A 14,421-nucleotide genomic window follows, 5' to 3' on the forward strand; every position below is an offset into this window, starting at 1 on the left:
CATACTCCCTGAACATGAAAATAGAACAAAACTAAAAAACTATATACCTTCTAACATACAGTTAAAGAGAAAAACTGCAGGCCTCAAATGGTGTCACTTATGCTAAAGCCAAACCTCGATTTAATACCTAACCTAACTGCAGTTTCAACTGTCACCAGAAGTATAAACTTAATCCACTAGTCTAAAATTTACTGGTCAGCACCACTGAGGTAGTAGGTCTTGTGGGCCCTCTTCATCCCCCAAAGGAAGAAGAGGCAACCTGCATAATAAAACCCTTGCCATTCTCTTCCCCACAAAAGCAGATGTCCTGACCTAAAAATAATCCTTTCTTTTCTTTTGCTAATAGCTCCCTTGTCCTACCCTTCTTTCTGTAAAAACCTTCCATTTTATACAATCCCTCAGAAGCCTCTTCCAGTTGCTACAATGGATGCTGTCTGATTTATGAATTGCCTAATAAAGCCAATTAGATCTTCAGATTTACTTGGCTGAATTTTGTTTTTAACAATATTGTTAAGTCGACATAAAAAAATTTTACATGTACTTTTAATATCTTTATGTGTTTGTAACAGGGAAGAGCCAATTTTGACCCCATGTTGGATCTGTTTCTTTTACTTTAACCTCTGTTTTTCATTGTTTTTGTTATTATAATCACACATAATGGCCTGCCTCAGGGAACCCTGCCCCTCTGCCTGAATGTTAAACTAAAGCGCCTTTCTTCAGCTCACAGGGAGACAATCTGACCCTGCCCACCTGTGAAAGCCTGCAGAAAAGAAGAAATTAACAGATCCCCTCCCTGTGGCTGGCCATTCCAGGAGATGTTTGCAAGACTTAAGGCCTTTTTACTTTACTTCCCCCCTTCCTCCCCCTCTCTGTTCTATAAAATAAACTGGCATCCAAACCCCAATAAGATGGTTTCTTTGAGACTTCAGTCTGCCATCTTTGTCAGTCGGCTTCCCGAATAAAGCCGTATTCCTTGTCTCAACACCTCGTCTCCCAACTTATTGGCTGTTGTGCAGTGAGCAGAGCGAACTTGGACTCAGAAACATATATTCTTCAAAGCCTTGGAGCTACACATTTAACTCATTCAGTTTTTGGACAGTGTTGTCATTTTCCGTCAGTTAGCCAAAGCCAGTCCTCAGGTCAGACCAGTCAGCCAAATAAAAGCATAAGGTTTGGGGGATCAGAAAGCACCTAACTTTGTTTTCTTCCCCAACTCAAACAAACATGGCAATACCTTTCTTTTAAGACATTCACCTCACTTCTGAATTCTAAGATAGATGGAGCCTGGCTGTGAGTTTGTTGTCATGATGAAAGAAGATAACTTGAGTACTTCATGGCCAAGTTCTCTTTGCTTAGCTGCTCCAGGATCCCCCTGCAAGTTGCAAAACTACCTCCAGCCATAAAAATATGAGAAGTTTTTTTTCTCCACTAGATACGGCTGATAAGCTAACACAGTCACCCCATTTACCACGTAAGTCAAGGATGAACTATGTGTGACAAATGGTACTGTCAAGTACCTTTACTTGAGGACTAGTTATTGTTTGTCTGAGAACATGTATGTAATGGGTTCTATGCTTGGCTATACAAGGGGGTCGGATTTTTTTTTCTGTCACTGCAATTTCTCAGCAGACTACCTGTGGTGTGTATCACATTCTGATTTAACTTTTATTCATTAATGTACCTGTTTTCTGTCTCCACCACCTTTGTGGAGAGGTTTTCTGGGTCGGAAGAAGATTTTTTTTTAATGCTATTTCCCCAGCAGGTGCAAATAGTTCTTTACACAGGTTCCCCAGGGTAAGTAGTAAGCCTGACCCCCCTGGGAATCCACAGCACTGGGGAAGCTCTGTTCCACTGCCTGAAGGCCCATGGGGTCAGCCTGTGAGGGCTCCCCTTGGGCCACAGGGTCACCTTGTTACCAAGTCCAAGCTTGCTCTGCTCACTGCACGCCAGGCCAATAAATTGGGAGACGACGTGTTGAGGCAAGGAATAGCGACTTTATTTGGAAAGCTGGGCATCCAAGAAGATGGGGCTAGGGTCCCCCAAAAAAACATCTTATCGGGGTCTGGATGCCAGTTTCTTTTATAGAACAGAGAGGGAGAGGAGGCGAGGAAGTAAAGTAAAAAGGCCATTCGTTTTTCTTGGCTTGGCCAGTCTCGGGGAAGGGAATGTGCTAATTTCTTATTTTCTGTAGCCATTCACAGGTGGGCAGGGTCAGATTGTCTCCCTGAGAGCTGAACAAAGGCACTTTAGTTTAACATTCAGGCAGAAGGGCAGGGTTCCCTGAGGCAGGCCATTATGTGTGATTATAATAACAAAAGCAAGGAGAAGTAGAGGTTAAAGTAAAAGAAACAGATCCAATATAGAGTTCCATTTTGCTCTTCCCTGTTACAACGTCCTCTGACTTGCTTGTAGTAATCCAGGCACCAGGGCACCAGTTAGTGAATGCAGGGCCAGCACTGACATGACACACACTGCTTTTCCTGACAACCGCCTCTCAGAGTTGGCTCTGACAGCATATCTCAGCCTCCAGATTCCCTGGCTCAGTGGGCGGCTTCCTCATCACCATGGGAACTGCTTTGTGGGAACTCTGTGATTTGGGCTGTGAAGGAAAGCTTCTTGAAGAATACTGCTGGGGCGACCATCTCTTGGGAAGGACAAGTCTTTTCTCTGTGATTTTTCTCTCTATTTTTTCCCCTCTTCAGAACTTGCCTTTGCCTTGTTTCACTGACATGTTTTAAAATATTCTCTCAGTGGACATTAAAAGCTAAAAAAGGCCTCACCGTGTTTAAACTTCCCTTTCCTTCTATGCACTTCCCTTCCCTGCTTGATCCTCACCCTGGGATTCTGCTTGCATCCTGGGCTCAGCGCTTCCCTGGGAAGCAGGATGGAGCTGGATACTGGCAGGTCAGGGACATCCACACAGTCTGATTTGAGGAGTGCTGAGCCCACCCACCTCCAAAGCTCTAAATTCAGTATTCTGGAACAGTAGCACTTTAAGCAACTTGCCTTTCAGCACAAAGAGGATCTCCAGATGAATTTGCACTTTAGAGGCTATAGTGCAAGGGGGAAAAGCTGGGTTCAGATCTAGGCTAGCTATTTGCCAACGGGGACAAGTTATTTTATTTTTTTAACCTCATTTTCTCATCTCTAAAATGGAGAAAATTACCCATCTTGCTCTTGTAAGCCCTAAACTGGTGCTTTTAGAGTAACTAAGATGTTGCAGAGGCTCAGACCAGACAGCATGCATTGGCTCCTCTTCAGGTGAAGAGCAGGCCCCTGAGGGTGCTGAATGAGAAACAGGGCTGAGGAGCTGGGGAAGAGCTAAGTCACCACTGAGGGAACACCTGGGTCAGCGTGAAGGGAAAACCTGCCTCAGATGGGGAAGAGATATTGTGGGAGGAAAATCAAAGTGGAGTTGGTATTGCTAAGCGAGCTCTCTAAATGGAGCTGGAAGGCCACTAGGAAGTGTGACTTATTATTGTCCTAATGAAGGTATCCAGAACATCTGCCAGAAACTCAAGATACTTAATAGAACCTTACCCTAAAATAACTGGTGACATCCTATCTACTTGTTGGACTCCCAACCCTAAAATAACTTGTGATTCCTTAAGGGTAAATATTTTCTGATTCATGTCAGTGTCTATCACATTTCTCACCAGGCAAATTTTAACCTGTGGACAAAGAAGGTCACCTGCCATTTCAGTAAACAAAGTATATTGCTGCCATAAAGCTATTGGCCACTGCAGCCACCACCAAAAATGCACCCAGATGGGATTCAGGGTGGAGAAAAACAGGATACTGGCCCTAGGTAGTTAAGATACCTATCAAAGGAATAATTTCAGTGAGCCCAGACTCTTGCATCTTTCATATATAGAAAGGCACTAAAATCATTAACTTGAGATGTTTGATTTTTTGTGATTAGCAATAATCTTTTGACGTTTGACTATGTTTTTTGTTTTGTTTTGTTCTTCAGCAAAAACTCCTGTATATCCTGGCTCTCCCTTACCTCTTTTGAAAAGTTCCTCAGAGCTATCTGAGAGGTTGTTTCCAAGCTATAACCCTCAGTAATGCCCTGAATAAAACATAATTCTCCACTTTTAAGTTGTGCGTTTTTTTGTTTTTGTTTTTTTCAATTGATAGTTTTGGCAACCGGTGAAGGGATTCAGAGCAGACATCTCTCCTTTGCCTGAACTCTATGAACATCTGGAACCTGGCACAAGCAGAGGCCTCTTGGGTCTGTCCGCCTCCTGAGGGAGTCCAGACAAATTTGTGTGAGTCTCTCCTGGTTTTCAGATGTCCCATTATTGGCTGATGATCCTAGGTTTTATTCAGTCGTATTAATTCCTCTCTGGAGGAGTAAGTTATCCTTGAAACTTAGTTTCAAGAAGAGGTACCTGGGTTATCTTCAGTTGAAAGACACTGAGAAGATTTTTGCCTAATTTAGACAATGAGTAGGGTTGGTCTGGGTAATTAGATGGGAGACTGGCCTGGCATTTTTCCTTGAATGGGCTACTTTAATAGGGTTTGTTGGAATAAAAGTGAAGATATCTCATGAGAGCTTTCAACTGTGAATAAGGAACATCTTCTTCCCAGCTGATGAAGGCTTTCTCAGGGAACTGAGAAACTTTTGAAAGTGGTGGCAGCAAGTCCTCATACCATGCAGCTGTCCCTATAGAGAAACCCACTCATTTTAATTAAAAACTTGCTCTGCTGGGGACACACATGAGAGCTGGCCACTCAGTGATCTGAATACCCGCAGTGGTCTTATACTACCCAAGGGAGAAACTGAGACATGTAAGGGGGTTGAAACTCCTAGAGGAGTTAAGCTCACAAAGAGCACATTGGTCCACTGCATGGTCATCACTAGCAATTTATCTTGGCAGACTGACCTTGGAATGGAGAACAAAGTTTTCAAAACAAAAGAAAAGGAATGACAGATTGCCAGCTTCCAACTAATACCCCAGGCAGGCTTTTGTATGTATGTACAAAACTTATATTTGCAAGGAAATCTTGCCCTGAAAATGCCCAAGATGTGGCTCTTTTATTACATACACAGTTAAGTTAGAGAAAACTGGCTTCATAAAACATCTTCTCAGAATTCTGACCTTAAAGAAAACAAAAACCCTTTCATTTCTCTCCCTGTGCCTTTGAGATGTAAATGTTCTACCAGATCTTAGGCATTGTTTGCTGTTGTTGTTTTTTCCTTTTCTGTGTTTTGAGAGTTGATCTCTACCATCCAGAAAGTACACATATAGTGTACATTTGGCAGCCAGTCAAATAGACTGGGATTCTGAGCAGTGTTTTGTCTGGCTCTGCCAGCTCACAGGGGTCTTTGTCACCTTAACTTTTGTTGCATTACCTGTATAACAAAGGCCCTTTACTTTCTTAGGTGGTTTTGGGGAGTAAACTTTCTAGATCTTGTGAAGGCTGCATCCATTGCACTCTCTTGTGGGGATGCCTCCTGCGACCTGAGCTGCTATTTAGATACATCTCATCAATGACCAGATGATAGACCCTTTAAATTGAAAAAATTTCTAAATTGGTAAATTTTTAGAGAGCCCTCATTATAAATAGCTGGTACCTATTGGTGAAAAAAACAAATTAGAAGAACATCATATATGTATCTATATATATAGATATATATTATCTATCTATCTATATCTATCTATCTATATATATATATATAGTTAACCTAAGATCTCCCTTAGTTTAAAACAAATAAAAAACCAGTTTTAGAAGCCTTATTTGTGGTCTCCACTTCCCCTCAATGGGCCTTACAGATGCTAATAAAAACATTAGGATAATTAATGTTAACTGGGTTAACAGGGAAATAAGAGAAAACTGAAGAGAAAGTCTAGAGACTTCTTCCCAAGAAGGTGGAAATTTTAAAGGAACTCATCTCAAAAGAATAAAAATCTTTAGATGGTTATTAAGAAATAGGACATTAAATAAAATGAACATTAATGGGATTAAAACAAAAGGTTTTTATACAACATGACCTAAGGTTGGATGGGCCAAAGGGACTCCCTATTGGTCCCAACATTAAAGGGCCCCAAACAAGTTCACTCTATTGACTCCAGTTAAAATCTATATATTTAAAAGGCTGGAAGAAAATTACACTGAGATATCTGATCAACAATTGCTTGGGGCAAAAGGCCAATTAATCAAGTTAAGAGATTGACAAAAAGACCTGAGTCCCTCGGCTCAACCTTTCACTGGGGATCCCAAAGCCTTTATACAAAAATAGATAAAATGGCTGGGGAATTAAAAGGAAAGCTTCTACGATTCCTTATAAGACCAAAGCTTGCTGATGGGGTCTTAATGGAAACTAAAGTTAAAGGTATTAAAGTTGACAGAATTGAGAAAATTTATAAAAATTGGTATATTTAAATGGGCTTTATATAAAATGGTTACATTACTTTTGCTTAATTATATTGTGTGATAGACATTATGTCTCACTGGGGTGCTTCACCTCCCCTTGGTATTATAAGACAGGGCATATAAATGTGCCCTTCAGACAATAGTAATTAAAAATACTAAAAGAAAACAAAAGGATTACTTGAGCCTGCACAATATGAAATAAAAACTGAGAACTAATATTCAGGGGCTAATGAAAACAATAATAGAAATTATTTTGCTCTGGGTTTAACTTGTACCCTCAAAAAGAGGTCCTTTGTTGAATGCCTTGTGCGAAATTCCAAAAGCATGATAAATTGATCCTTAAAGTTCTAGAACAAAGAACTCTTGATTTTCAGTTTATTTGGGAATCTTCTCACTGATATAAAAAAGCAAATTAATGAAAATATAGTTGGGCAAATCAATCTTTTAATATCATTTATGTGGCAGACCAGTTCTTTGGGGAATTAAAGCAACTGTCTTTGTCTTGCAAATCAGAAATGTAGATACAGCCCACAATAACCTGAGACTGAGTCTAATTAGTTCAATCATGAAACCAAAGTTTTTTAAAAAAGGAAAAAATTTCCCTTTTAAAACTCAAACCACTGGAAAGACTCCCTAACACAAAATCTAATTCACAGCTTCCTTAAGAATTTATCAAGAACAAATATATATCTTAAAAGTCTTTTCCACAAATAGTAAAGACTTAGTCATCTGAGCAAATAAATTTAACGTATTCCAACTGTTCTTTAGAAACTAATAAGTTTATATTGTAGGACCTGATTCATCACTAAATAAATGTTAAAGTGAAGCTATGAGATCTCTAGTTTTGTCTGTTTACATGTTTGTGTGTGTTAGACCTTCACGGTCTCCTAGGAGTTTCGACTCGCCCAGGAAACAACAAGAGTCGGAAGCCGATGCAAAACCCAAGAGGTTTATTAAAGGCCGGTGCACCGGGGTTCCTTGGTCCTCACGCAGGAGGTCGAAGAAGGAACCCCTTTTGGGCGCGAATATGTCAGTTTTATAGGTTCCCACTTCCCCGTATGTGAATTATAGATTTGGTTGTGTTTTCCTGCTGATTGGTCCCGGCTTAGGCTCGGACCAGAGAGGGAACTTGTCCCCAGCTTCCTGATTGGTCTTTGACAGATACCTTTTTTACATTTTGTTTATCTCCCTCCTTCTCGGAAGGGGGCCGGACATCCTGGAAATTCACCCATTATCTAAGAAGCCCCTATTGTCTGGAGAGTTCTTAATCATTAGCTGGAACAATGTCCCTCGAGTCCCACATTTCCCCCTTTTTCTTGTGACTATTGATTCCAATCATGGAATCTCAACCTTCTGTTCGTAAACTTTGGTACTGTTGTCTTAACATTAGAACTTGTACAGTACTGATACGTTCTCTAATAAATGTTATCAAGCGATTTAGAATACATGGTCCAAAAGTTAAAATCAACAGTAAAACAATAAGAGGTCCCAACAGAGTAGAGATTAAGGTGGTAAACCAGGGGGACTTATCAAACCATGATTGAAACCACCCTTTTTCGTTTTCTCTCTCCCTTTGCCTTTTATCTAAGCGTTCCCTTAGCTTATCCATGGTTTTGGTAATGGTTCCTGAATGATCAATATAAAAGCAACATTCTTTTTTTAGAGCGGCGCATAATCCCCCTTCCTTAAGAAACAGCAAATCTAGGCCTCTTCTATTCTGCAACACCATTTCTGAAAGTGAGGTGAGTGATTCCTTTAATTGAGTTATGGAACTTTCTAATGTTCGAAGGTCGATGTCTACAGCCTGTCTTAAACTTGCATAATACTGGGGTTGTTGTATGAGGGCTGTGGTTCCTGTTCCTATCCCGGCAGATATTCCTAGTCCTAGAAGGACAGCCAATGTGAGGGTTACAGGTTCTCTTTCGTTTTTTGTCTTTTCTACATATTCATCTAAAAAGGATGAGTCTGAATGGTAGATAAGTCTAGGGACTAATTGCACTAACACACAAAAGTCAGCTGAAGTATTAAGAACCTCTAAAGAGACACAAGGGGTGAGCCCCGTGTTACATGTCCACCATCCATCTTGAGGAGGTACAAGATATCCTGAGCCTGAAGGGAGGCTAAAATCATGACAAAGGTGTCTATGGGACTGGGGAGGTGTTCCTATACAAGTACCATTTCCAAAAACCGAGGACAGGGTTAATTTACTGTTCCCTTCTTGCTTCCATCGACATTGGTCTGAGGAGGTAGAATTAGTATAGTTGGAGCTATATCCTATAACATCATAATAAGGGGGAGGAGCAGCATAGCAAAGCCAACATGATTTTGTAGCCTCTGGGTTTGTAGCATTGAGAACCGTAAAGGCTGCCTGCACCAAAGAAAGCATCCTATCCTGAGGAGTCCCAGGCTTAACTGTGGGTTTTTTGGATCCAGGTTTCATTAGTCTCATTCTTTGTTGACGTAGTTGAAGGGGCCGGGGGAAGCAAAGGGGGGCCAAGTACGGGATTTGGGCCTATTGATATAGGAGCAGGAGTCTCAATCTTTAGCTTAAGGGTCATTAATATTCCTAAATCATATCCCCTCATGTAAAATCTAACGTCCCAAGAATGACCATTTATCCATTTTTTATCTCTTTTTCCGGGATTACTAAAGGAAATTTTAAGGGGATGACACCATCCTGAACATTTACTCCGGTGTCCAGTATTCTCATTATGAGAATAATTAGCCGTTACAGTAATAAAATCCCAAGTTGAGGTGGGTTTCCAATTAGTATCCCCGGTAGTTTTACATCCCCAGCTTTTGCAATTAAAGTTTTCAGTTCCACCACATTTATAATTCAGAGATCGAGGGCGGTGGAACCCGGGGCATACGTAGAAAGTGAGGATACCAAGCATCATTCTTTTGCCTGCATTTTTGCAACCCGGCCCAAACCAATCAGTTTCCGAAACTTTGGAAGGGGCAGTGTTCATATCATGAGAATCTTCTGTATCCCAATAAGGTGCTCCTATAGCCAATTTACAAACATCAGGAAAAAGATCTGGCCACCAGGTCCAGGGGGGTGCAGTATGACTAATGGACCAGGTTACATCTCCAGTCTGAGAAATTACCTGCCAAGTTAAACGTTGGGGGAGGTGAGGGCTAAAATCACTTACAGTCAGTAAAGGCAGTAAAACCAAAATTATAAGTCTTAGGTTCGTAGAAGCTTGAGTTTGAGCGGGTTGTCGGTTCTTTGGGCCCACCATCCTGATGATGCCGTCGCTGGTGCAGCCTTCACATGTGAAGCATGGATCCAGGCAGCGATGCCGTCCACTTTTATGGCCATTGGGGTGGTGAGGAGGACGGTGTATGGTCCTTTCCATCGAGGTTTCAACGTCTGGGTTCGATGCCGACGGACGTATACGGAGTCTCCGACTTGGAAAGGATGAGTTTCTCCCGGTGTTCCCGGTTGGTAGGCCTCGGCGAGTTGGGACCATATTTCTTTCTGGACCAATTGGAGTCCCAGTAGCCTAGCATATAAGTCAGTGTTATTTTGACAGTCAGGTTTTATTTTTTTTCCTAAAGTGAGGAGGGGAGGCGGGGCACCATATAATATTTTAAAAGGAGTAAGATGGTATCAGGAAGGTGTATTTCTAACCCGGAATAGGGCCAAAGGAAGGAGCACCGTCCAATCGGTACCGCCAGTCTCCAAGGACAATTTAGTTAGGGTCTCTTTTAGAGTCCTATTCATTCTTTCTACCTGACCTGAACTTTGGGGTCTATAGGCACAATGTAATTTCCAATCAGTCCCCAAATATCTGGCCACATCCTGACTTACCTGGGCGACGAAGGCTGGACCATTATCAGACGCTATTACCTTTGGTGCTCCAAATCGAGGAAAAATTTCTTTTAAAATCTTCTTGGCTACTACAGCAGCTGTTTCTTTCTTTGTTGGGAAAGCCTCTATCCATCCTGAAAAAGTGTCTACAAAAACTAAAAGGTATTTATTACCATACCTTCCAGGACGCACTTCGGTAAAGTCCACTTCCCAGTAAGTTCCTGGGCGATCCCCCCTGAGTCTCTTTCCAGTTTCAAGTTTTCCTTTGTGAGCATTTACCTGTTGACATGGGACGCATTCCTGCACAATTTGTTCAGCTAATTTTGTCATTCCAGGGGTTTCGTACCCGGCTTTTTGTAACAAGGTTACCATCTTTTTAGTCCCCAAATGTGTCCATCTGTGCATCTGTTGCAACATGGATTCTGCTTGCTGAGGGGACAAAGTTCCTTTTGTTGTGGCCGGGATGATTTCTTCATCGCGGCCTGGTTTTTCAGGAACTTTATCTGACAGTCCTAAAATGACTTCTCCCGATGCTATTTCTCGGGCCACTTGGTCAGCCATATTATTTCCCCTAATTATTGGGGTATTTCCTTTTTGATGTCCAGGGCAGTGGATGATACTGACTTTAGTAGGAAGCATGAGTGTAGTCAACAAAGCCACGATTTCGTCTTTGTTTTTAATTTCTTTGCCACCTGAAGTTAGTAGCCCTCTCTGTTGGTAAATGGCACCGTGGATATGAGCGGTAGCAAACGCATATCTACTGTCTGTGTAGATGTTTACTTTTTTATTCTCTGCCATCTCTAATGCCCTCGTCAGGGCAATTAATTCAGCTCGTTGGGCTGAGGTCCCTTGTGGTAGCGCCGCTGCCCATATGACTTGTTTTCCGTCTACCACGGCTGCCCCAGTTCGACGCTTACCTTCCTCCAGGAAACTGCTCCCATCCGCGAACCAGGTGAAATCAGCATCAGGGAGGGGCAGGTCCATCAGATCTGGCCTACTGCCGTGTGCTGCGGCCAGTACTTCCTGACAATCATGTATGATGGTGGAGCCTTCCAAGTCAGGATCAGGTAGCAAGGTGGCTGGATTGAGTCCTGTGGCTGGAGCAAACTTGATGCGATCTGAGTTTAGTAACAGGGTTTGGTAATGGGTCATCCTGGCATTAGTTAGCCACCTATCCGGTGGTTGACGGACTACATTTTCCAGGGCATGAGGAGCTGTTATCGTTAGATTTTGTCCTAAAATTAGTTTGTCAGCATCTTTGACTAGAACGGCTACTGCAGCGATTATCTTTAAACAGGTGGGCCATCCTGATGCCACAGGGTCCAATTTTTTTTGACAAATAAGCAGCTGGGCGATTCCAGGGACCCAATTTCTGAGTCAATACTCCTTTTGCAATGCCCTTATTTTCGGCCACATATAAATGAAAAGGTTTGGTTACATCTGGCAGTCCTAGGGCTGGAGCTGAAAGTAAAGCTCGTTTGATTTGGTCAAAAGCCCGTTGTTCCTTATCGCCCCAAACGAAAGGAGTGCTGTTTTTGGTTAGGGGGTACAATGGGGCTGCCAGCTCAGCAAACCCTGGAATCCATAGTCTACAGAATCCGGCCGTCCCCCAAAATTCTCTAACCTGCCTGGCGTTTTTGGGAGCCGGAATTTGGGTCACCGTATCCTTTCTGCTCTCCGTGAGCCATCTTTGCCCCCCTTTTAATAGATACCCCAGGTAACTGACCTGTTGTTGGCATATTTGTGCTTTCTTGGCTGAGGCTCTATATCCCAGGGTTCCAAGTTCCGTTAACAGTTTTTCAGTACCCTTGATACAATCTTCTTGGGTCTCAGCAGCTAATAAAATATCATCAACGTATTGGAGTAATGTTACCTGGGGATTTGATTCTCTATATAATGCCAAATCCTGATGGAGGGCTTCATCAAAGATGGTCGGGGAGTTCTTAAATCCCTGAGGTAGCCGTGTCCATGTCAGCTGACCAGACATTCCCGATGTTGGATCTTTCCATTCGAAGGCAAAGTAGGGTTGGCTCAGGGGAGAGAGTCTTAAACAGAAAAAAGCATCTTTAAGGTCCAAAACAGTATACCACGTATGTTGAGGTGGAAGAGTGCTCAGGAGGTTGTAAGGGTTTGGAACTGTGGGGTGGAGGTCTGCCACCCGTTTGTTTACCTCTCGTAGATCCTGCACCGGCCGATAATCATTTGTTCCTGGTTTCTTTACCGGCAGGAGAGGGGTGTTCCATGTTGATTGACATCTTATTAAGATGCCCAAGTCTAGTAGCCTCTGTATATGGGGACGGATACCGTCTTTGGCTTCTCTACTCATGGGGTATTGACGGACCGTTATTGGGGTGGCAGTTGCCTTGAGTTCCACTAGCACCGGGGGCCGATTTTTGGCCATCCCCATACCGGCAGTTTCTGCCCAGGCTTGAGGGAACCGAGTTACCCAATCTGTAACATTAACTCGTGAGGATGAAGGCTGCTCGTATAATTTATATTCATCTTCTAATTTCATAGTCAATATTTGAAGTAACCTTCCCTTATTATCAGTTATGGTGGGACCTTCTGGCTGAAAGTGGATTTGAGCCCCTACTTTGGAGAGTAAGTCTCTTCCCAGCAAAGGATAGGGGCATTCCGGAATAATCAAAAATGAATGGGTTACTCGTCCAATCCCAAGATCTACTGTCCTTCGTGTGGTCCATGAATATTGTTTATTCCCAGTGGCTCCTTGTACCCATGACCTTTTAGCTGAGATAGGACCTTTTGAGTGGAGAAGGACGGAGTGCTGGGCTCCGGTATCTACCAAAAATTGAACAGGTTCCCCCTCCACTTTAGGAGTTACCCGGGGCTCGGGGAGAGGGTTCAAGCCCTGACTTTCCTAGTCTTCTTCTTCCAATGTTAAGATTTTGTTTCTGGTTGGCCTTCCTCCATTCTTTTTCTTAGGGCATTCTCTCGCCCAATGTCCTTTTTCTTTACAGTAGGCACATTGGTCCTTGTCTAATGGCCGCCTTCTGTCTGCCGTTCGCCCTTCCTGCCTATTTCTGTCCCCTATATTTCTTCCTCCAACCACAGTGGCCAGTATCTTACTTAAATTCCTCTCCTGTCTCTTATCCCGTCTTATTTCACGGGCTTCCTGCTCTTTCTGCTTTCTTTCTTCCTTCTCTTCCTCTGTTTCTCTTTTGTTATATACTTTATCTGCCTCTTTTACTAACTTCTGAAGCGAAAATCCCTGCAAGCCATCTAGCCTCTGTAATTTCTTCTTAATATCAGGGGCCGCTTGATCTATGAAAGCCATTGCTATAGTAGCCCTATGTCCCTCCGAAGTTGTATCATAAGGGGTAAAGCGTCTAAAGGCTTCCATTAAACGTTCCAGGAACACAGTTGGCGAATCCTGGGGCCCCTGAGTTACTTCCCTTACCTTAGCCAAATTAGTGGGCCGTCTGGCCGCTCCATGGAGACCCGCCACCAGAGCCTGGCGATACATTTTCAGGCGCTCCCTACCTTCCGGGGCATTGAAATCCCAGTTTGGCCTGACGAGTGGGAAACCAGCATCAGCAGCTGGGTAGGTTGTCCATTGGCGCCTAATACATTTTTTCTGGCTTCTAAAAGAACCCGTTGCCTCTCCTCAGTCGTTAGGAGAGTCTGAAGCAGCTGCTGACAATCATCCCATGTGGGCTGGTGGGAGAAAACAAGAGATTCTATTAAAGCGGTAAGGGCCTGTGGATTTTCGGAAAAAGTTGGGTTATGCATTTTCCAATTATAAAGATCTGCAGAGGAAAAGGGCCAATATTGGAGAGGTCTATTCCCTTGGCCATCGGGGGGGCCATATTTTCTAAGAGGTAGGGCAGTGGAGTCCGGGGAGATAGCCCTCCGGCTCCTAGTGCCCGCTGAGGGACCCCTTTCTTCTTCCATCATGGATGGTCCCCTTGGTGCCGAGGGCAGTGGAGCTGGGGGTCCTCTAGGTGGTAGGGGATTTGGGGCCGGAGGATAAGGGGGTGGGGAATCCAAAAGAAGCAAATCGGACTGCGGGTCAGGATAAATCGCCTTCGGTGGATCCGGGGCGTCGGGTAGCTTCTCCGTGTTGGGGTTTTTCTTTAAGGTTAATATCTCCGACGCTGCTGATGTATGCGCGGACGTACCTGTTGAGGAAACAAAGGGCCGGACCCACGGAGGTGGGGAGAGAATTAAATCTTCCCAGACCAAGACATATGGTACTTGGTCTGGAT

The sequence above is a fragment of the Delphinus delphis genome, chromosome 18, assembly GCF_949987515.2.
Source record: "Delphinus delphis chromosome 18, mDelDel1.2, whole genome shotgun sequence".
Lineage (NCBI taxonomy): Eukaryota > Metazoa > Chordata > Mammalia > Artiodactyla > Delphinidae > Delphinus > Delphinus delphis.